This window comes from Triticum aestivum, chromosome 4B (assembly GCF_018294505.1).
Source record: "Triticum aestivum cultivar Chinese Spring chromosome 4B, IWGSC CS RefSeq v2.1, whole genome shotgun sequence".
Lineage (NCBI taxonomy): Eukaryota > Viridiplantae > Streptophyta > Magnoliopsida > Poales > Poaceae > Triticum > Triticum aestivum.
In genome coordinates this window covers 424,307,941-424,331,705 of record NC_057804.1, presented here as the reverse complement: position 1 = coordinate 424,331,705, position 23,765 = coordinate 424,307,941, and positions in this window count along the sequence as shown.

Genomic DNA, 23,765 nt, shown 5'->3' with positions numbered 1-23,765 from the left:
ACCACACTGCAGCCTGCAGAGCATGGAGGAGAGAGAGAGAGCGCGATGAATCGATCGAGCTCAGGTTTGACTGGACCGGGGCGCAAAGGGACAAGGGTGGGCTGGGACTTAGCTGTAAGATCAGAGGCGTGAGCTGTCAGCCTCAAAGGTGCAAGCAACAGGGAGTGGAAAAAAAAAACAGCTCCGTGATGCCGTAATCATCATCAGATGGGGTTCCTTCCAAAGGCTCGCTGAGTGCGGGCTGGCTCTGTTTTTCCAGATCGATCGGATTAGTTAGACAGACAGTTGATGGCCCGCAATGCTAATTAAGCTTTCGGGCGTCAGTCAGCTTCTCTACACAGGCAGACCGGTGCATCTGTCTAGCTGAGTCCTGCAGTGTTATTCCGGCCGGTAACTTTTCAGGCAAGTGCACCCTGCAACATCATGCAGAGAAACTTCACGAGGAAGGGATTAGATATTTTAGATGGAACTTAAACGGTGGTTTAGTACGACGATCTCGTGGCCAAGGCCACACGACACAGTCCTGTAGGCCTGAGCTTTTGCTTAATCATCACTTAACCCCATCACCAGGTGAGGTGGAACATGTGTGAGCAAGCTGGCCGGCATAATGGAAGGGGGAGAGATCGACTGGGGCAGTCGACGATCTGTCGTCTCTGGGCTTCGATATATTCCCTCCGCGGCTCTCTCCTTCGCCTCCCTCCGCGTGCCTTGCATGTCGACTGCGTGTGTAGAGAGAGAATCATGTGATTCATGCATGCGACCATGTCGGGCATGACTTGTATGAGCGTCGTTTTGAGGCCTCCCACCAACGCTAGTACCCCCCGCCACGTTCCCCCGGTGCATTCTGCATGCACAGCCCGATTCCAGGCCGCTCTTATCCCATAGAATAAACAGGATTAAAATAAGTGATGTACGCATGTTGACATGTTAATGGCGGAGCTTAACAACAGCTAATGCGCCCCCCGGAGCTTGCGAGAGAAAAGAGCAACTGGCTAGCGTCTGTCGGTCTTTGCACCACCACTTGCCCGTAATGTATCAATTTGGTCGCCGACCGGTGGCATGACGAATCCGTAGATCGATCACGGTCACCGTGAGGTTAGTCCAGTTGCTCAAATTGACATGAGAAGCTGCACTTCAGCAGAATACAGCTTCACTTGGAGTTGGAGTTGACGTGTGGCATACGCCTCCGGTATCCGAAATCCGCATCAAGTACGCCGGGCGCGATGGGCCGATGGATACGGAGCATGGCATGTTGGACGAGAGATTGAGAGAACTAGAACAAAACAAGACCTGCCCGATCTGTTGCCGGAAAACTCCGTACTGTGGACAGCATCGGCATGCATGCATGATGCTCCGCAGCAAACAAGCCAGCGGGCAGATGGACACACACGAGTGCGTGGAACGCCGTCGCCAGTGATGGAACTGGCTGGAAAGATCCGATCCGCGCGCTGGGTGCATGGAAAGCTCATCTGAGCTGTTTCCGAATTAGCTCATACAGTACTATTGGCGGGTTTGGTTACATTGTCAATCGAGGGCCCGGCAAGCCTGGCTTTAGTGAGCCAGTTTGAGGGGATGCAGGCAAAAAGATCCCAAATGCATATAGTTTGGTTGCCTGCATGTACATTAGTTGCATGAAACAACCATTTTTGACCCGGTGTTTGGTTGCCCGCATTGCATTATGTGCACATATGACATGATGTTTGGTTGCAACCTGCATAAGATGTTGTCATCACTTTTAACTAGTGGTGAGTTTACCACACACAATCTGAATGTAGTGCCAACTACTTAAACAAATGACAGTTCATCCTAACTACTATCAAATGACAGTTCAAATTATTAAGAGTCGTTGGCTAAATAGGGGATGGTTCATCGTTGTTGCTGCTACCAGATCTTCCTCTTCTTCTGCTTCTATTTCTGCTTCTGCTTCTGCTGCTGCTGCTTATTCTTCTTTCTCTTATTCAAATCCTGCACTGACCTCTGTTAAGCCACATTGCCTCTGCCCACTCCAACGTTTTGTTCTTCCAAGCGTCATTGTCAAATGCCTCCACACCATGGCCGAAGCTAACAACATCGTCAGGCTCAACCTCTTCCTCCTCAGACACGTGTTCATCAAAGCCCCATTGGAGGATCCAGTTATGCAGAATGCAACAAGTAAGAACACGCTCAACCTGAGTGGAGTATGGATGGAATGGCTTATGATCCAGGATCTTAAACCTATTCTTTAGAGCTCCAAATGTCCTCTCAACAGTTACTCAAAGGCTAGAGTGTCTGAGATTAAACAGCTCCTGTGCAGTCCTAGGATAGTTCCAACCAGAGAACTCAGTGAGATGGTAACTGGTTTTCCTGAAGGGTGGAAGAATACCCGGCCGACATGCATAGCCAGCATCTCTAATGTAGAACTTGACTTCGGGGATGTTGATCCCATCAGGTCGACTCATACTGTCACTGAGAATGTTAGCATCATGCGCTGACCCCTCCCAACCGGCCAGCACATATGTGAACTTCAGATCAAAGTCAACAACAGCAAGCACATTCTGGCTTGTGTAGTGCTTCCTCCTCCTATATGTTGCAGACTCTGACCTAGGAACTCTAGCAGTGATATGAGTACCATCTATTTCTCCAATGCAATCTTGGAATGGCATCACAAGCCTGTGTTGGTGCTCAACTTGAACAATACAAGCATATCAAGCCATGAAAAGTGTTATATTATCACACCTTGAAGTATAGATACCATCTTGGGCTTCCGCGAATCTTGGGTGGAGTCTGGTTAGATGGTCTCCTGATCATCTCTCCTCTAAGCTCCCCAACAGCAAAAAGCACCTACTTGAAGTATCTAGAGATGGACTCTATTGATCTCCTGAACGTGTTGTGAATGATACTGAACCTCTGGTTATAGCCAACAACATGGAGGAAAATGACCACTTGCTCTTCCACACTGTGTTGATGTTATCTTGCAGTAGCCCCATGCTCTAGAAGGTCTCGACAAGCTTGGCAAATGGTGCTATTTTCATTCAAAGCATCCACGAAGCCTCGATGTCATTGAAGTTGTAGATGTAGTTCAGATTATGGATCCTCTCCCCTTCCCGGATAAACATTGGACCATAGCGGATCAAAGGTCTCCCAGCACGACGGATAGATCTCTGGTGCATGAACATGACCCAAGCTTGAATCACACTTATCAGTGTTGCTGCCTGAATTATCAGCCTCATCCGTGTGTCCATAACGTAGTCGACATCGACGGTTCGTTCAGTGGGAAATCGATCATACACCTTGCCTAACGGCCTAAACACCAACATAACAAAGGGGGGAGAGGGTGCTGCTTACCGGCGTCGAAGACGAGGACGGCGTAGGGGGAGTCATGGCACAGACAAGGTCGACCAGACGGTGGCCAACAACAAGGGGAGCACTAGATTCACCGCAAATGTCGCCGCCTCTTTCGCCGCCGCCGCCGCCTCTAGACCAGATCTGAAATCGCAGCCGCTGCCGGTGGTGAGGCGGTAGGGAAGAAAGGGGGTAGTGGCTATGGTGAGCGAGTGAAAGAAGGGTGAGGCCAGATTTGGCGCCGGGACGGCGTGCCAGATTTCCCATCTCCCGCCATCCCCCCTCGCCCTTGCCTCGCACCCACCCGTGTGACATCGTGCCGCACTCAGCCTGGCTCGCGAGAAAACTACCGATCCGAGTGTTTCCAGCGAGCAAGGCTCTAGGCTGCTTTGAGAAGCGTGCGATGTAGGCCCAATAGTGAAACCAGGCAATCAAACAGGCCTCTTACTTCCCGCGCGGGTCTGATTGGGCTCGATGCGGGCAACCAAACACGCCCTATATAGCCTATAGGTGCCCAGGGGCCAGGGGCAAGGGCTATATTCCAAGACGTTGTTCGATTCGTCGGTCAGTTCTGCGAGTGATGCAGAATGGCAGGTAGGTGTATACTCTCAGGGCAATGAATTGCCAAGAAATACTTTTGTGGTACGATCCATAGAAAAATACTACTCCCTCTGGTACATCTAAATACGTTCATTTCAGTGACAACTGATATGGATTGAAGGCCTAGTAGCCATAGTTCTATGTCGGTCTTTCAGCAAATTATCTAATTCTTGTACATGCTTAGTAACGCAGTGGCAGCATATGGCTATACTGCCTATACACCTTTGTTTTGGCAGGGATATTGCCCATAGGCGACAGTCATTTTGGGACAGGAGTAAACCGAAACCAAACTGGTGGACTGGTGGCCCAATAGTAAATTGGTGACACGACCTGCTTCTCCGCAGAGGCTATGGGCGCGTTTGGTTATTTGCACCATTTTTACCATTTCGCATACTTGTTTCAGTTGGGTCTGGCTGAACATATGCAAGCAAAAAACCATCATCTATATGTTGATTGGTTGCCTGCATCCCCTCTCCCTGCATAGTAGCAACGGCTTTACACACTGTGTTTGGTTGCTTACATTGACTGTGCTCATACTAGTGTATATTTTGTTTGGTTCCCTGCACGGGATATGATTAATACTTAACAGCTACCCATAACACACACTGCCATAGTGATTGCATTGAACGATGATGAGGACACAATCAACTAGTTCGCCGCGCCGCCGTTGGACTCGACGCTAAGTCCACTGTCCACCGCCGCGGGCTCGCCCATGCGGAACACCGGACTGTTCGGGGCGACGGGCAAGCCTCCCGCCGCCGTGGCGTGCAGAGTCTCTGGAGCTCATCAATGGTAGATAAATACCAAGCAGGGGAGGGGAACAACTAGCAGTAGAAGAGGGCGGTAGACTGGCCGCCACCGGCATGTACAACGTCGTCACGCTCTTCTGCAAGTCCGGTACGCCCTGGCGCGGCTCGCCTCGCCATGCTCCTGCCCGCCGTCGCGCTCTTCTGCAGGTCACTGAGCACGACCCAGGAGCGGATGATGTTGAGCGTGTGGCTCGGGAGCGGCAGGTCGGCGCGGTTGTAGCCATGGTCGACGCACACAACGATGGCTGGTCAAAGCTGCTTCATGACGCAGGAGAGGAGGCCGAGAGGAGCGACGCCGGCGATGACGCCAGTGTAGCAGGACATGGGAGAGATTAAGGGGTGTCATTAACACGTATCACACATATACTTACATACGTTCCATGAGAAAGAGGTTAGATCTATTCGTCTACGGTCGTCGAAACAGAAAATATGCAACACGAAAGTCGTGTGAAATTGCAAGATGAAGCTACCGGTCAAAGAAAATTCCAAACGATTGACCGTGCAGGACGAATTTGGCAAAATTCATTCAAAATAGCTCCAAACATGAACACGAAATTGAACATTTACGGTTAACGAAACTACAAACTGATCACAGGAACCATAACATCGATGTGCATATTTTTCATGTAAAGCTTACCTCGAAATGAATCACCGTTGTGTAGATTAGAAGGGAGGATAAAAAAGAGATTAGAGAAGGAGCTTAATGAAGGTGGAAGAACAAACAACGTAAAGGCTGCTCCACACAAAGTGGCACCCGAAAAACCGCGGATTCCGCCGTTCCTCCAGGCTCAGGCCTCCTTTGAGATTTGTACGGGCCAGGTTTTAGATGCAGCCCAAGCAACCAAACGAGTCAGATTATTCCTACACACGCCTGATTAGGGTGGATGCAAGCAACCAAACACAACACGTTCTAGATCTATAGCCACAATGAAGAATCAAACCAGGAGGTATCCCCCGCATCCCGGCATGTATGTACGCTGCACTAGCCACAATGACACTCAACCAATTGTGATTATCTACATACTTTTGCCAATTGTGATTAGTTACATATTTTTTTACTCTTTTTACTCTTTTCATTCTTTATTCTTTCCTTTTTTTTGGGTCTTTTCTTCTTTCCTTATTAGGTGAAAAAAAACGTGAACTTTGTCCCAAATTGATGAACTTCCTTCAAATTCGATGAACCTTTTTTCTCCCAAATTTGATTAATATTTATTCATTTTTTATGATTGTTTTAAAATCGATGAACTTTTTGAAATCTGATGAACTTTTTTTCAAAATCAATGAATTTTTTCTTCAAATTGATGAACTTTTTTCATTTTTCAATGAACTAATTTCCAATGATGAATTTATTTTAATTTGATAAACTTTTTCCAAATTTGATGACCTTTTTTCAATATCTACAAACTTTGTGAACTTTTTTTGAATAAGGGTATTTTTTCGAATTTGTGTTTTTTTTTGAAAATGGATGAACTTTTTCTGAAATTTGATGATTTTTTTCAAATTCAATTAAATTTTTTTGAATACAAAAACTTTTTTCTAATTCGTGATTTTCTAATTTTGTGAACTTTGAAAAAAAAACATATTTTTTTCCGAAAAAATGAAGTCCTTCTAAAATGTACGTGTAGTAAATAGCACGGCTGCAAAAGTACTAAAAGCTCTCGTGTTGTAATCTATCACTAGGTTCTATTAGCTCAAGTGGTTAGGCCACATGTGATGTATCGAAACAGCCGAAGAGCAAATCCTCACGGTAGTAATTTTTTTGAAGTTTTTTCGCCCTATAGATTTGCTTCGTTCTTGGGCCAGCCCACCAGTTGGGGCAGCGGGCGCTAGGAGTGCGAACGGGCGCCTGCAGCGCCGTATAGAACCTCCCTATATCTACCGTATAGCGAGACGGTAGGAACTCTCACCCGAAGCGTATACATTACCAGGCCAGCCCATTAGCTTCTAGCTTAAAAGAAATAGAGTAGAAAAACGAGCGTGTGAGAAGCTGCTAGCAACTATGTTACACTCGAGTTTGACATAAATTAGAATGGCGCACCCAATTTGAAGCAAAACAACTGGGTTTCCACTGGTTTTCCGGGTTTTTTTTGTTTGTGTTTCTTCTTCTTTTTTCACCTTTTTCTTTATTTCTTCCTCTATTTTACTGGTTTTTTATTTTATTTCTTTGTCTTTCTTTGGTTTCCTTTGTTTCTTTTCTTGATTTTCACTGGAGTTTTTCTTTTCTTTGGTTTTTTTGTCTCCTTCTGGTTTTTCATGGTTTTCTTTTTATTTCTCTCGGGTTTTCACTGTTTTTCTATACAATTGTTTTGTACATACATTATACATTTTCATCGAACTAGGTATCCCCCGGATCCCCGAATGTATGTACGCTGCACTAGCCACAATGACACTCAGCCAATTGTGATTAGTTACATACTTCTTACTCTTTTCTTTCTTTATTCTTTGCTTTTTCTTTTTCCCTTTCCCCTTTTTCATCATCTTTGTTTTAGTTCTTTTTCTTCTTTCCGTATTAGATAAAAAAACTGCTCAACTTTTTTTCCATATTTGATGATTTTTCTCATTTTTTTGATTATTATTTTAGAATTGATGAACTTTTTTTGAAATCTGATGAACTTTTTTCAAAACCAATGAGATTTATTCTAAATCTACGAACTTTTTTGTTCAAATCAATGAACTTTTTACATTTTCCAATGAACATATTTCCAAATTTGATGAGTCTATTTTAATTTGATGAACTTTTTCCAAATTTGATGAACCTCTTTCAATATCATTGGCTGATTTACTGGGATATCCTTGAAAACAGGTTCAATCTGCTTCATCTTCTTAGGTCTCTGTAACATCACATTTTTAATTAAGTTTGAACTTTCTGAACTTTTTTTTAATAAGGGTCTTTTTTCGAATTTGTGATTTTTTTTAAATCGATCAACTTTTTCTACAAATTGATGGTTTTCTTTTCAAATTCAATTAAAAAATTTAAATACATGAACTTTTTTCTAATTCGTGATTTTTTAATTGTTGTGAACTTTGAAATTTTATTCAGATTTTTTCTGAAAAAATGACGTCCTTCTAAATTGTATGTGCAGTAAATAGCACGGCTTCAAAAGTACTTAAAGCTCTCGTGTTGTAATCTATCACTAGGTTCTATTAGCTCGAGTGGTTAGGCCGCATGCGCTGTATCGAAATAGCCGAACAGCGAATCCTCACGGTAGTAACTTTTTTGAAGATTTTTCGCACAACAAATTTGCTTAGTGTGCTTGGGCCGGCCCATCAGTTGGGGAAGCGGGCGCTAGGAGCGCGAACGGGGTCTGCAGCGCCGTATAGAACCTCCCTATATCTACCGTATAGCGAGACGGTTGGAACTCTCACCCGAAGCGTATACATTACCAGGCCAGCCCATTAGCTTCTAGCTTAAAAGAAATAGAGTAGAAAAACGAGCGTGTGAGAAGCTGCTATCAACTATGTTAGACTCGAGTTTGAGATAAATTAGAACGGTAGGAACTCTCACCCGAAGCGTATACATTGACAGGCCAGCTCATTAGCTTCTAGCTTAAAAGAAATCTCTAGTTCTCTTTTATAAAAAAACAGAGTTGGTGATGATGGTGTGCCTGCCATCTTGCAATATAGACCGTCTGATCTATATCTGACCGATAGAAAGCAAACTATGACAATTTTGCAAAAAGAAACTCGCACCACTCTCGTTCATCCTTATCTCCCACAACTTCATTGTTGAGTAATTACAAAAGGAAGCCTCTGGAACAATCTGACATAGTGGCCGCTGCCGGCGTCGTCCATCCTCATGCCTCCGCTAAGTCCGACCATCAATCACCACCGCGCCCCACTCCCCCTCACCTTATCTCTCATCATTCTCGAGATATCATTAGTTTTTACACATGGGATTACTCCTACATGGGTCAATCACAACGTGTTTTGTAAAAAAATGCATCTTGATGTTCCGTGCAATGCACAAGCATCTTGCTAGTATAGTAGAAAAGCGAGCGTGTGAGGAGCTACTAGCAACTATGTTACACTCGGGTTTGAGATAAATTAGAACGGCGCACCCAACTAGAAGGAAAACAACCAGGTTTCAACTGGTTTTTTGAGGGGTTTTCATTTTTGTTTCTTCTTCTTTCTTCACCGGGTTTTCTCTGTTTCTTTCTCTATTTTACTGGTTTTTTTATTTTATTTCTTTGTTTCTTTTATTTCATTTTTCTTCATTTTTCTTTGGTTTAATTTGTCTCCTGGTTTTTCATGGTTTTCTTTTTATTTCTCTCGGGTTTTCACTGTTTTTCTATACAATGTTTTTGTACATACATAATACATTTTTCTAATACAGGTTTGACATTTTTCAAATACAAGATTAATATTTATTATACACATTTAACATTTTTTGAATGCTTGAGTAACAATTTTCAAATACTAGATCCATATTTTTTAATACATTGCAAACATTTTTTACAAACACATTTAACAATCTTTCAAATGCTTGAGTAATATTTTAAAAATACCAGCCTATATTTTCTAAACACATAGTCAACATTTCTTCTATACAATTTATTATTTTTCAAAATACTTGAGCAGCATTTTTCAATACCAGATCTACATTTTTTTAATAGATGATCAACATTTTTTCTATATACGTTTGACAATTTTTCAAATGATTGATTAACATTTTTCAAATACAAGTTAACATTTTTTAATCCATGGTTACTTGTTAAACATTTTTTCAAATGCTTGGATTTAACTTTTTAAAAATACATGATCAACTTTTCTCACACGCATTGTATATTTTTGTATCCATTTTTCATATACATGAGAATCCTTTTCTTTATAAACATTTATGATTTTTTTAAATGCTTGGATTTAACTTTTCAAAATACATGATGAACCTTTTTCACACAGGTTGTACATTTTTGTATACATTTTTCATATACACGCAAAACATTTTCTCTATACACATTTGACATTTTTTAGTTCCTGGATATTATTTTTAATGTTTTATGTAAATTATTTTTTGAATTATAATTATTTAGAATATTTGGAAGTGTAAAAAAGAGAAAAGGAAACAAAAAAGTGAAAAAATGAGGTCGTGGCCTCCCCGCGTCTGGGCCGGCCCATCTGGTGTCTCGCTTCACGCGAGTCTTCCTTCGTGCTTGCTAGAAGCGAGCTGTAGATGCACCCGTGCTTCTCTTCCCGCGTTAGGCTATGTATGTGGTCGCGAGGGCTATGGGTCAGTTTGGTTGGTGTCCACACCGGTGCATGCTTGTCCTGATAAGTCTCTGAATCCTGCCTGACACTTGTTTGGTTGGTGCCCAGTGGAGAAAATGTTTGCCTGTCGTCGCTAGCAGCAGGGTTATCCTGGCTCAGTTAAAAGAATCAAATTAAATAAAAGTACCACTCAACGAGGCAGCGTCAGTAGCCTGGACCAGGCGTCAAATTTCCCATGCGTGGGCGTGCCTGGCCGTGCGCCTGGAACTAATCAAGATATGATAGTAGATTCAAAAATCCTGTAAACACTAGAGGACAAAGCACCAGGCCAGGAGAGGAACCAAACACGCATGCACGAGACAAGCCTGGCCAGGCAAAAAAAGTCCTACCATCCCAGGCGTCATCCAAGCACCTTGTCCAGGCTTTTGACCAAACAACTCCTATGTCTCGCTTATTGTGACGTACCCTCATCTTGTCTTTGCCTCTGGACTCTGGTGCTCTGCTAAGGGTTGGCACACACTGTACTTCCTTTAGCGGTTTTGTGAAGGTTTTATGGACCGGTTCAGAAGAGTTTTAGAACTTTTCGTAAGGTTCTTCTTCTTCTTCTTCTTCTTCTTTTTCTTCTTCTTCTTCTTCTTCTTTCTCACCTTTCTATGCATTTTCTAATTGGTATTCATCATGTTTTTTCTGTTTCTTATTTCTTCTTTTTCACTTTCCATCTTTCCTCAAATACACGTTCAATATCTTTTGTATACAAGTTGAAATTTTTTCATATACATGTTGAAACATGTTTCGGAATGTACATTGAACACTTTTTTGAATAAACGGTGATCATTTATTAGCACACATTGAACATTTCTACAAATGCCATGATTTTTTTAAACATGCAAACCATTTGCTTAGTACTTAGAACCTTTAATCTAAAATGTCACAATTTCTTTTTTTTTAGATTGCATAATTTTTTTGACTCCTATGAAATAATTTTATTATACTGCATAAACATTTTTGAAAAAATTCACAAACATATTTTTGAAATGTCTCTAAAACTTCATGAAACACACGTTTTTTTAAATAACAAAAAAACTACACTGTATATATATACACACACACATATATATATATATATATATATATATATATATATATATATTAAAAAACATCATGAACATTTTATGAAACGCGTCAACATTTTTTAAATGTCAGGAACCTTTCTTCAAATTTCCCAAACATGATTTTTTACAATGCACAATTATTTTTAAATGTTAGATGAATGTTTTTAAAATTTTAAGTAAATTAATTTCAGAATACACACACACTTATATATATATAAAGAAAAGAAAAAGGAGCAAACCGAACGAAACAGACCTATGTATCGAACCCACACCATCCTATTGGGTTGGCCCACTAGAGTCTCACTTTGGGCGAGGCTACCGTCTTCCTCGCGGGAACTCACACGTGAAAATGTCCCACTTCCCGTCCAGTCACACGCGAGTCTCCTGGTCCTGGCCCAACAAGCATGCTTCATTAGTCGCTAGAACAGACTAAACAGATCGGCCGTTCAATGATAGGATGATCGATCAGCCTTTGACCAGTCAAACCATTGACCGTGTTCGCACACAAACACGTCACCGTGTATCTCCAACACCGAGGGTGATGCACCGCAGCTCACGTCGAAGGAGACGCACCGGAAGCGCGATACGCAGGCAATCCGGCGGGCGCTTTTTTAGACCCGAAACACCACACGCCCGGGAGGGACCCCGTCAGGGCGCACGGCGGCTATGGGTTGCCCTTGGTCGGCCTGACCGCCCCTAGGGCCTCGAGGTTCGCCGCCCTGCAATGAAGAAGAACGAACGAAGAACGAGGAAGAAGAAGAACGAGGGAGAGAGATAAAGATAAAGGTAAAATATGATAGATTGATAGATCGATTGTGTGTTGTTATTCAATCGGCCGTCACCTCTTACATATATATGAGGCGGCTGGACTTTCCGTACAAGAAAAGGACTCAAATCCCGTCCAAAACATCAAAAGATAACCTAACTCAGACTACGAGGGCCGGAACTTCCGGTCAGTCCGGAACTTCCGGGCTAAAATTACATCAAGTTGCCCTCTTGCACAGCTTCTGCAGGTCGCATATGGCTTCGGATTGCGATGGTCCCAAAAGCAAAGTTGTAGACCTTGCAATGTAGAAAAATTCGTTAGTTAAACACTTTTTCACCCGAGGTCATCTTGATGTCGAAACTGGCCCCGCAAATCTGCAAATAGTGTTAAAATTCCAGTTTTCGGGGTGCTCCGCGTGCAAACTTTCGGTTAAGCCCGGAACCTCCCCGGAAGTTTTGCCCGGAACTTCCGGGGCAGACTTATGTAGAACATTGTTTTGGCTCTAACTTTTGCATATGAACTCCAATTTAGACGTTTCTTATATCAAAATTGATCGTTTCGACGAGACGAAGACAATATGTGTAGAAACTTTTCTCATATGAGGCCATCTTGGGGGCATAATCAACCGAATAGTGTTCTGAATACAAAATCTCAATGCTTCAAACACAACTTCGGCCTTAGAGATTAGATTGGATGGCTACGGCCCAAATATCAAAGTTTCTCCTTTTGACGATACGGAACTTTCTCACTTTGAGCACTTTTCCATTTGAAGCCTTCTTAATTACGTTTTTGACCATGCCAAAATCTGGTGTCAACAGACCGTTCACTATTGGACTTTTACAAGAAAATGAATCTGAAAAAATTCGTCAAAAAATGAAAAAAGAACTTAGATTTGAAAAAAGTTCATACATTTGCGGAAAAAATACGAATTTGAAAGAAGTTCATTGATTTTCAAACAAATTGAAAAGTTCGAATTTTAACAAATTTCATCGATTTTAAAAATAAGTTCACTAGCTTTATAAAAAAGGTCATTGAAATTGAAAAAAGTTCACCAATTTTGAAAAAAACTTCAATGATTTTGAAAATAGTTAATCGATTTTGAATGTTCATCAATTTTGGAAAAAGCAGTTCACGAATTTGAAGGAAACTTTTCAAATTTTTAAAAACTTCATCGAAATTGAGAAAATATCATCGATTTTGAAGAAAGTTCATCGATTTGAAAGAAGTATTGACAAATTTGAAAAAAGGTCATCAACTTTTGAAAAAAAAGGTTCATCAAGTTCAAAAAAAGTTCATTCATTTTGAAAAATGTTCATCAAATTTTTAAATAGTTCATTGATTTGAAAAAAAGCTCATTGAATTTGAAAAATTTCATCAAAATTGAAACAATTCATTGACTTTGAAGAAAAGCTCCATGAATTCAGAAGACAGAGAAGAAGAAACTCAAACTCAAGAAGACGCAGTGTCGGAACAAATTTGGATAGATCACTAATGTATTACGTATTTTAAATTATGCTGAAGTTGTGTGTTTCATTGTTCTGGACATTGTGTTCTATACCTGTTAAGTTAATGGGGGTTTAGAAGTGTTAAATGAGGTTTCAAATGTTTAAGGTGATTCTTATATGCTTGACCACATGTTTAAGGTGAATGTTAGAGGTTTGACCACATGTTCAAGATGAATATAAGAGGTTTGTCATGCAATACTTATGTTTTTTTGCATGTCATTGTCATGAGTGTTTCCAAATTGATGATATAACTTAAAAATGTTATCAACAAAATAGCACGTCGACTTATTACATACAAATATTTGAGTGATATAAATGAAGGGCTAGTCCATCTACCTTGTGTGTGTCACGCACGATTCAAATGGAGGTGCCACACGTCCCGCTTTAAGTAAGCCATGAGATGTCGTGCGAGTTAACAGGAGGCGTGTGAGCAGGCTGCTGTGCAAGCTCACCGGGAGGCAACCCCTTTGACCTCCCTGCACTGCCCGGCCGCCTTCCTCCCAATTGCCCCCTTAATGGCGCCCGAGCCGCTGAATAATAGGCCACATACTCCCCGCACTCACTACAATCCTCTCCTCGCCTCCAATTCCCCTCTCACGTGCCTCCAATTAGTCCTGTACGCCATGTCGCATTACGATGGTCTATCCGTAGTCTTTCAGTTTTCTAAGGAAGACCCCGGGCTGGAGGAATGAGCTTTGGGACGTGCCGGCGCGAGCACCTGCACTAGTGCTCGCGTTGGTGCTCGCCCACAGGCACGTGTCAGCGCGAGCGCGTGCACTAGCGCCCGGGCATGCGCATGTCCCCGTGCCGGTGCGAGTGCCCACCTTAGCTGCATGGGAACGCCGTCGAGCGCTTCCTTGCATTGCCTGTGCCCGTGCACGTTCCTCTCCTCGCTTCAGTGCCAGTGCCCGCCTCAGCGGCATGGGACGCTGCCCTCGTTCGCTTCCTTGAAGCACCGTCAGTTGCCACCTCTCGCCCTCATGGGATTGGCTCCAACATGCGGCGTGGGACTGGCTCCCAGAGGAGGAAGTCTAGAACATTCTAGCCTTACTCGAAGCTTGGCCAGACATCCCGGAATACACCAACACCAATGCAAGATGGCACCGCTGCCACAATTCGTTTGTTCGTTTAGATATTGTAGTTTGATCTATGAATGTAAAGTCACAACGTGACTGAAATTTATTGTTTGATCAATCGATTGTTGTGCTAGAGTGAAGAAGGGGAGTAAACATGTTTTTTCTTTATTTTTTCATTTACTGAAATGTATATGTAGTGCCACTGAACATAGTACTCCCTCCGATTAAAAAAAGTGTCGTGGCTTTAGTTCAATTCAAATTTGACTAAAGCCATGATATTTCTTTTTGATCGGAGGGAGTACAAAATAGTTTAGCTGCAAACTACTATCACTAATCAAACACTATCCCATAGGTAAGATTTTTAGTCTAACGTGTATGAAAGTGAAAACTCATGGTTACGAATCTCACACACTCACTTCCTTTATATTTATATTTCTTTCCTACTCCGTCCAAATTTTTGGGTGACAATGAAATGTTCAAGTGTTCTTGTGACAACTCTAAATAATAGATACACCATTCCATGGTGTCATGTTATGGGTGCATGCATATCATCTTTGAAGGAAAAATAAACGGATCTTTGCATGATAAAAAACAAGGTAAACTTTGACATGTTGACATGGTACATGCAGTCGGTGAAAGAACCTCATATATACATTAGGAAATGTTTGTTTGGACTTTGGTTTGAAAACCAACAAGTTGATCAATGGTGCCTCTGAATACTAAATTGAAATGCGAAATGTCACATATTTGTGTAGCATGCACAAGACAACCAACAAAACATGTGACATTTCACATTTTAGTTTGAACAGTGGTGTTGATCATGCATTATGCCACTGATTTTCACCTTACAAAATTTGTATTAATCAACAAACAAATTACATAAAATTGATCAAAAATACAAAAGTGAAAAGGTGAAAAATGAGGCTCTAGGATTTTGAACCTAGGATCATTTTGGTTGTAGCACTAGTTTCATTGCCATCCACGCTATACAACTGAGTGTTGGTTTTCTGGGATTGTAATGTAAACTAAAGAAGTAGCTAATTCAGTACCCTTTCGACCGTCAGATGGATGATGGACGCCTCGCCTATGTATGCCTTCTCGCATCCCTTGTCAACCACCTCCACTGTGTTCCCACTACTTTAAGTTCGCACTGGTTCACCCTAGGCAGTGATTGCTTATACCTATGTTGGTAATTCGCCGAAGAGGAGAGGATGATGCAATGTGACGCCCGGGTAATCAAGCTACAGTAACTCTCGGGTAATTATGCCACGTCACCTCGATTATTGTCGATAATCTCGCGTTAGTTCAGAACTGATTCAAATTCAAATTCAAAATCAAATCAAACGGTAAAAGTTTTCTAAAGTCAAATCTAAAATGTTCAAAGTGTAGCAAATAAATCATATATGATCAGGGTGGTGAACCCAAAATTTTATAAAATGCTTAGATGCACTAAATGATAGAAACAATAGCTAAATTATTTATTTAATCGTCACTTAAATGATTAAATTATTGAAAACTACTTTTAATAAATAAAAGGATAATTGTGGCAGTAATATAATTACTACCACTAATTTAGGTGCTAGAATTATATTTCATAAAACAAAAATAGTGTGAATTAAAACCGTAAAAGAAAAATGTTATAAACAGTTAAACAAAAAAAAGAAATAGAAGATCCCCCCCCCCCCGCTGGACCATGGCCCAGCAGGCCATCGGGCCGCCAGGCCGGCCCAGCCGGCCACCCCCGCACTCCCCATTACCACCCCGAAACCCTAACCCCCACCCCCACGTCGCCCCCATTCTCTCCCACTCCTCCCTCTCGCCCTTCCCCGATCTGGATCGAGGCAACCCCCCGATCCCGTCGCCCCAGCGCCGCCTCCACGTCGCCGCCACCCCCCCCCACTCGCTTCCCCCCCTCTCCCCCGATTTGGATCGGGATCAAGAGGAAGAGGCCGCCGCTCGCTGCCTGAACCCCGACGCCGCCTCGCCCTCGCCGCACGACGCTGACGCCGGAGCCGCCCCTCGCCGGACCGCTCCGCCATCGGCAACGCCGCCTCGACCTCGTCTCCTCCCCACGCGTGTCGTCCTCGTCCTCGATTCACCGAACCGCCCGAGTCGCCACCGCCCCGTCGTCCCCGACCTCCGTCGAGCCCGCTGCCCTTGACCCTGCGAACCCGCGGTGAGGCCCCGGGCTCCCGCCCCCTCTCCTCGCACTCCCTCTTCCCCCGCGACCGTCGCCGCGCCCCGTGCGCTCCGGCCCCGCGCTCACCGCGGCCGGCCGCGCCCTGGCCACGCGCTACACCGACCGGGCCATGCCCGTCGTCCCCCCCCCCCCGCCCGCTGGTCTCGCCCCGTCCATGGCCGCGCCCCCTGCGCCCCGTGCGCCCACGCCGGCGCCGTCCGCTGCCGCCGAGCCCCTTGCTGGCCATTCCCGCCGCTCGCCGGAGCTGGCCGGTCCCTTCCCCCCTACCCCGCCGGATTCTGGCGCCCCGCCTCGCCCCTGGTGGCCTCGCGTGCGGGTGCCCCTTCGCCCGCACCTCCCGATCGGGCGCACCCGATCCGCTAAGGCCTAGTGGCCCTATGACAACGGGGGCCCACACCCCAGAACGGTTAAAAAAAGGAAGGAATTAAAAATAAAATTATTAAATAAAAATAAAAATGATTAATAAAATTAATTATTAATTAATTAACTAATGAATTAATTAAGTTAATTAATCTGGTTTAATTAAATTAATTAACTAGTTAAGTTTAATTAAACTATAATTAGATTAACCTAAACCCTAATTAACCTAATTAGAGGATGACAGGTGGGTCCCCCCGGACCCACATGTCAGGTTGACCAAGTCAACTTTGTTGACTGCTGACGTCAGCATGACATCATGCTGACGTCATAAATCCATTTTCTGAATTAATTAAATAATTAATTAAATCCCAGAAATTAATAAAACCTTTAGAAAATCATATCTTTTAATCCGTAACTCGGATTAAAATATTTTCAACATGAAAGTTGCTCAGAACGACGAGACGAATCCGGATACGCAGTCCGTTCGTTCGCCACACACCCCTAACCTATCGAACTCGCAACTTTCCCCCTCCGGCTCCTCTGCCCGAAAACGCGAAACACCGGGAATACTTTCCCGGATGTTTCCCCCCTTAACCGGTACCACCTCATACCACGTTAGGGCACACCTAGCACCGCTCATTGTCACGTCACGCATCGTCGTGTTTATGTTTGCATTGTATTCATTGTTTCTTCCCCCTCTTATCTCCGGTAGACTACGAGACCGACGCTGATGCCACCGAGTACGACTACGTCACCGACGACCCCTCCTTGTCTGAGCAACCAGGCAAGCCCCCCCTTTGATCACCAGATATCGCCTACTCTTCTCTATACTGCTTGCATTAGAGTAGTGTAGCATGTTACTGCTTTCCGTTAATCCTATTCTGATGCATAGCCTGCCGTTGCTGCTACAGTCATTGATACCTTACCCGCAATCCTAAATGCTTAGTATAGGATGCTAATGTTCCATCAGTGCCCCTACACTCTTGTCCGTCTGCCATGCTGTACTACTGGGCTGTGATCACTTCGGGAGGTGATCACGGGCATATACTATATACTTTACACTGTTACATTACCTGTGATACTGTTCGAAGTTAGGGGCTGAAAGGACAGGTGGCTCCATCCCGGTAGAGGTGGGCCTGGGTTCCCGACGGCCCCCGACTGTTACTTTGTGGCGGAGCGGCAGGGCAGGTTGAGACCACCTAGGAGACAGGTGGGCCTGGCCCTGTTCGGCGTTCGCGGACACTTAACACGCTTAACGAGATCTTGGTATTTGATCTGAGTCTGGCTACGAGCCTATACGCACTAACCATCTACGTGGGAGTAGTTATGGGTATCCCGACGTCGTGGTATCAGCCGAAGCACTTCAGACGTCAGCGACGGAGCGGCGCGCGCCGAATTGGACTGGAACGCCACTAGGCTAGGTCTGCTTTCGGCCGCGTACGCAACGTGCAGGTGTGCTATGGGCGATGGGCCCAGACCCCTGTGCGCTTAGGTTTAGACCGGCGTGCTGGCCTCTCTGTTGAGCCTAGGTGGGGCTGCGACGTGTTGATCTTCCGAGGCCGGGCATGACCCAGGAAAGTGTGTCTGGCCAAATGGGATCAAGCGTGTTGGGTTATGTGGTGCACCCCTGCAGGGAAGTTAATCTATTCGAATAGCCGTGATCTTCGGTAACAGGACGACTTGGAGTTGTACCTTGACCTTATGACAACTAGAACCGGATACTTAATAAAACACACCCTTCCAAGTGCCAGATACAACCGGTGGTCGCTCTACCTCAGGGATATGAGGAGGGGATCGCCGGGTAGGATTATGCTATGAGATGCTATTTGGAGATGCTACTTGGAGATGCTACTTGGAGGACTTCAATCTACTCTCTTCGACAGGATTAGTTATCCCCCTCTTATTCTGGCATTCTGCAGTTCAGTCCACTGATATGGCCTCCCTACACATATACCCATGCATATGTAGTGTAGTTCCTTGCTTGCGAGTACTTTGGATGAGTACTCACGGTTGCTTTCTCCCCCCTTTTTTCCCCTTTCCTTTCTTTCTGGTTGTCGCAACCAGATGCTGGAGTCCAGGAGCCAGACGCCACCGTCGACGACGACCCTACTACACTGGAGGTGCCTACTACTACGTGCAGCCCGCTGACGACGACCAGGAGTAGTTAGGAGGATCCCAGGCAGGAGGCCTGCGCCTCTTTCGATCTGTATCCCAGTTTGTGCTAGCCTTCTTAAGGCAAACTTGTTTAACTTATGTCTGTACTCAGATATTGTTGCTTCCGCTGACTCGTCTATGATCGAGCACTTGTATTCGAGCCCTCGAGGCCCCTGGCTTGTATTATGATGCTTGTATGACTTATTTTATTTGTAGAGTTGTGTTGTGATATCTTCCCGTGAGTCCCTGATCTTGATCGTACACATTTGCGTGCATGATTAGTGTACGATTGAATCGGGGGCGTCACAAGTTGGTATCAGAGCCGACTGCCTGTAGGAATCCCCTTCCAACTCCTTGGCCGAAGTCGAGTCTAGACTTTACAAAACTTTTACTAACATGGCTGTGCGGCCCATGGGCCCACGTCGCCATTGGGTGGTATTAGGATCTTTTACTCCTCGACCTTTACTCTGGGATTCTGAACTCTCTTCTATTCGGGTTAAACGATTTTGCTAAAAACAAAACTAACTTTAGGTTCTCGCAAGTACTTTTTCCCGGAGAGCCCCTCACTTCAGATGATCGCCTGCTACACCAGAAGATTCCGAAGATACTCTACGATGTGCTCTCGAGACTATGTGCCATCGCTTTTGCAATTCACTTCCATCGATAAATCCCTCTGGATAACTACTTACACCTATCGTTCATATTGTCATCCCCAGTTGCTCTTGTTATTACAAGATGTCCTGAAATACTCTTCGATATTCCGAGAATTCTTACGCTTACTGCCCTGCAGTTCCTTGCTGCATGAATACCCCTACGGATAATTACTCGTGCTTGCCGAGTATCCGCTCATCCCCAGTTGTTCTTGTGTTTCACAAAAGTCTTCAAAATAATATTCGATCTTCCGAAAATCCTCTGGAGCCTTTGGCTCTTGAAATTCTTGCTTGCTTGCATTATGGTTAATCCCATAAGTCTCGTAGTCTTAATGACATTCCTTGTCATTATCATTTTGAGTCTGTTGACTCAATATGTTTGCGAATACACGCAATCATCATTGATCCTTATAAATTACTTTTCCGGCTGAGCTTCCATTCTTTTAACTGGAATTGGTTCTCGACCAATCCAATTGTCGTTGATTATACCCTAAGGCTATTCAACTTATCCATCCCTAATCAGAGCATTGCTTCTGATCCCTTGATTTGGAAATCATAATTCCTTTGCATTTGACAATTGAGTTAGTCAGTTGTTTCTATAATCTGATCTCCTTGCATTCTTCTCCCTCTAGTTGAGTACCGATACTCGTATCAGATCCTTTGTGGACCATCAAGTCCTTTGTTGGATTGTTATCCGACAGTGTCCTTCACATTTGATCACTTTATGAGTTCTTCCCCTGATACATAATGCCTTTGTTAAGTTGTATCCTCTGCTTGGCCAACCATGCTCTGCTTTCGGGCTTGTGTTATTTACTCTTGAAACTTGTGGTATATGTTTCTAAGAAGCCCCTATGGGTTGAACATATGCCTTCTCTAAACCGTGTGAACCCGAAAGTTTTCACGAGTCATACTCTTCTGGTGCTTCACCAGATAAAATTTCAACACTGCAACTTCATCGAACGTGAGAAGTGAATGAAAGGTTATGCATTGGAGAAGTGGGAGTCGACCTTGAACTTGTGTTCATGCCCATGGACACGATGTAGATCTTATCATTAAAGCTTCTCTTAAATGAATTATTCCTTTGGTATAAGTTCATCTTATATCTAGGATCTGGCCTTTTGCAATCGTGGTTCCGACCATGATTGTTCTTCTTTGATCTCATTTCTCGGACAAGTTAAAACAATTGTCTTCTATGGATCAATACACCAGACCAACCTTTACTTTGATCTTGTGTCGAGTATTACCCCCTGGTATCTCGAGATTATCATGGAACTGCATAACTTTTTATGAGTTCTTCATCAAGTGCTACCTTCCCACTGATTCCAATTTTTCGCGGGCTCTGAGTTATTGAACACTCAAAGACACCGATAACTGAACCGAGTCCGCTCTACGGTTCAACAACTCTTCAGTAAGCTTCTATAAGTACGAGTTTGTACCCGATCACGCCATTCCTAGCCTGTTTGGCTATATCATTGTCGTGACGATTCTAACTGTGCTACCTGGTCCTTATTCTCGGAGCACCAATTTTCGACGATGAACTAACCTTACGTCGATCCTAATCGTCATATCAATTCGCCTTGAACAACAAGCTTGGTTTCGAGTTTGTGTCGTACCTTTGGTTCCAATAACCTTTCACTTCATCATTACTTGACTTGATGTCGTCACCGATCGATTACATCTTCATGAACTCTCGCGACAAAGGTGTCGTGATCATCAACATTCTGAGCTCATCCAGGATATCAATTGAATTCATGATGAGAAATACCATCCTTGCCCTCGATGAATTGTATTATCGTCGACCACTTTATTGCCCTCCCACCAACACAAGCTTGTTCATGTTTGGTGTTATACCTTGAGTTCCTTGCTATCCAGCAGTTGTTCTTCTTTACCTTGGAGTATTACCATCCTTTATGTCAAGAATGTTCTGAGATTTGTTCCACCTCTTGAGAATTCTTGACATAGAAATACTTCTCACCATCACCATTCTTTCTTGGTCCCCGTGTTAATTCCAACAAGTGAACGGTGTTGTTTGGATTCTTTCCTTCTAGCAACCCTATCTCTTTGAAGTTAATGGTCGAAAGTTCATTCTTAGGCTATTGATTATTGCATCACCATTCTGACATTGGTCATGCAACCCAACCCATATTTCGGGCGCACCTTTCAACCAATGTTTAATTGTGTATGTTTTCCTCGAGCATACTTCCTTATATCATTTGATCTGACAAATGTTATCTCCTTGTTCACATAACTGTGGAAATCCATCTTTTGGGAATCTCGGTGAATTGCCGTTGAGTTCACCAGACACCTCCTTGTCCTCTCCTTGGTTTAATGATGAACTATTGTTTCAGGAACCCGCTCCCATAGTTCATTCCCCGAGAATCTTACAATGTCATTTCGTCGATATGTGCCGCAGCTTTTCTTCTCGGACATCCTGAGTCTGGGGTATCCTGACACCAATCGGATCAGAATCTCGGTCAGATATGATGGTTGGGACATTTTCCAAGAGTTATGATGTTGATCCTTTGATGACCCGGTAACATGATGTCATGCCTAACACCCCCCCCCTCGGCTGGAGGACCTATCACTATAGATTCCTTTTCAGCAAGGTTATCCGTTCATCCATGGGAAATTGTAAGACTTATTCTACAAGTTATTCCTGATGGATCCTTCGTGTTTCCAAAGTTTGATCTTCACCTGAAGACCATGTCAATTCTATCTCGAAGCATGTCTATGGTACTCCGATGTTTCAACAAGAACATTTGAAGCCCAATGCTAAACGTTTCTTGCTCAATTATCCAAACACCGCTGTATGGATAATGTCATGAAAATTTCTCTCCCCTCACCTAGAGGCTTTTCTACTTAATATCATGTCATGGTTATCATGTTCTGCTTGTCCTTGGGAAGGATATACCCCTGAAATATGTGTATAAACACATTTCCCATTCCATTGTTCTATTTGACCTGATGATCACCTTTTCCTTTCCATTGTTTTGTTTAACCTTTCTTGTGATCTATATGATCTAAGCAGTAATGTTCTCCTGCTTATGTAAACACCTCGGTGTACAACTCTGTCAGCAAGACCCTGTTACTATTGTTGAAAACATTCCGGTAACCACCGATGGACGAGAACTTTGCCTATTGGTCCGCCTCGTTCAACGAGCAGGAAATGGTTCTCTTCGTCCCTCGCCCTTGGTATCGATGTTGTTGCCGACATATCTGACAGGCTACCCTTTGACACACCTTACTATCATGACCGTGCAAAATGTCGGCCCCCCTTCCTACTTTCAACCACATGGTGGGCCCATAACCCACAGTTCCACAGGATCGAAACCTGACTCTCCTATACACCCTGTTGCCAAAGTTATTCCTATAGCTTGACTTCGTATGTAATTTGCGAGCCACCTTCCTAGTGATCAATTCTGGTATCGGACACAATACTTATTCCCGTTGCTCTGAACCCCATTCACACTCTGTTTCAGGCAATGAATGATTGCCTATCCGCTTGAAACTTCTTATTGCACCGTCTTACTTTGCTCTCGATGTGTTTCATTTGTTCAACTCGAGAGATACTCATATGTTCATACTTGGGAAACCCCCAGAAGATTTTCCCTTGTAACATCCTATCGTTGTAGAGCTGCCCCTTACCTATTCGTAAGTACGATGGAGATCCCGAAGAAAGGATGACAAATTGATCATGGTGACTTGAAGCAGAGTAATGAAGACATCAATGTAATGGATCGATCTCTTCGAGAAGAGCAACCAAAGCCGAGAAGATTCGTTAGAGTTTCGTAACCAGATCTCCCCCTTACTCTCCCTCTTAAATCTCGGGACGAGATTTCTTGTAGTAGAGGAGAATTGTGACGCCCGGGTAATCAAGCTACAGTAACTCTCGGGTAATTATGCCACGTCACCTCGATTATTGTCGATAATCTCGCGTTAGTTCAGAACTGATTCAAATTCAAATTCAAAATCAAATCAAACGGTAAAAGTTTTCTAAAGTCAAACCT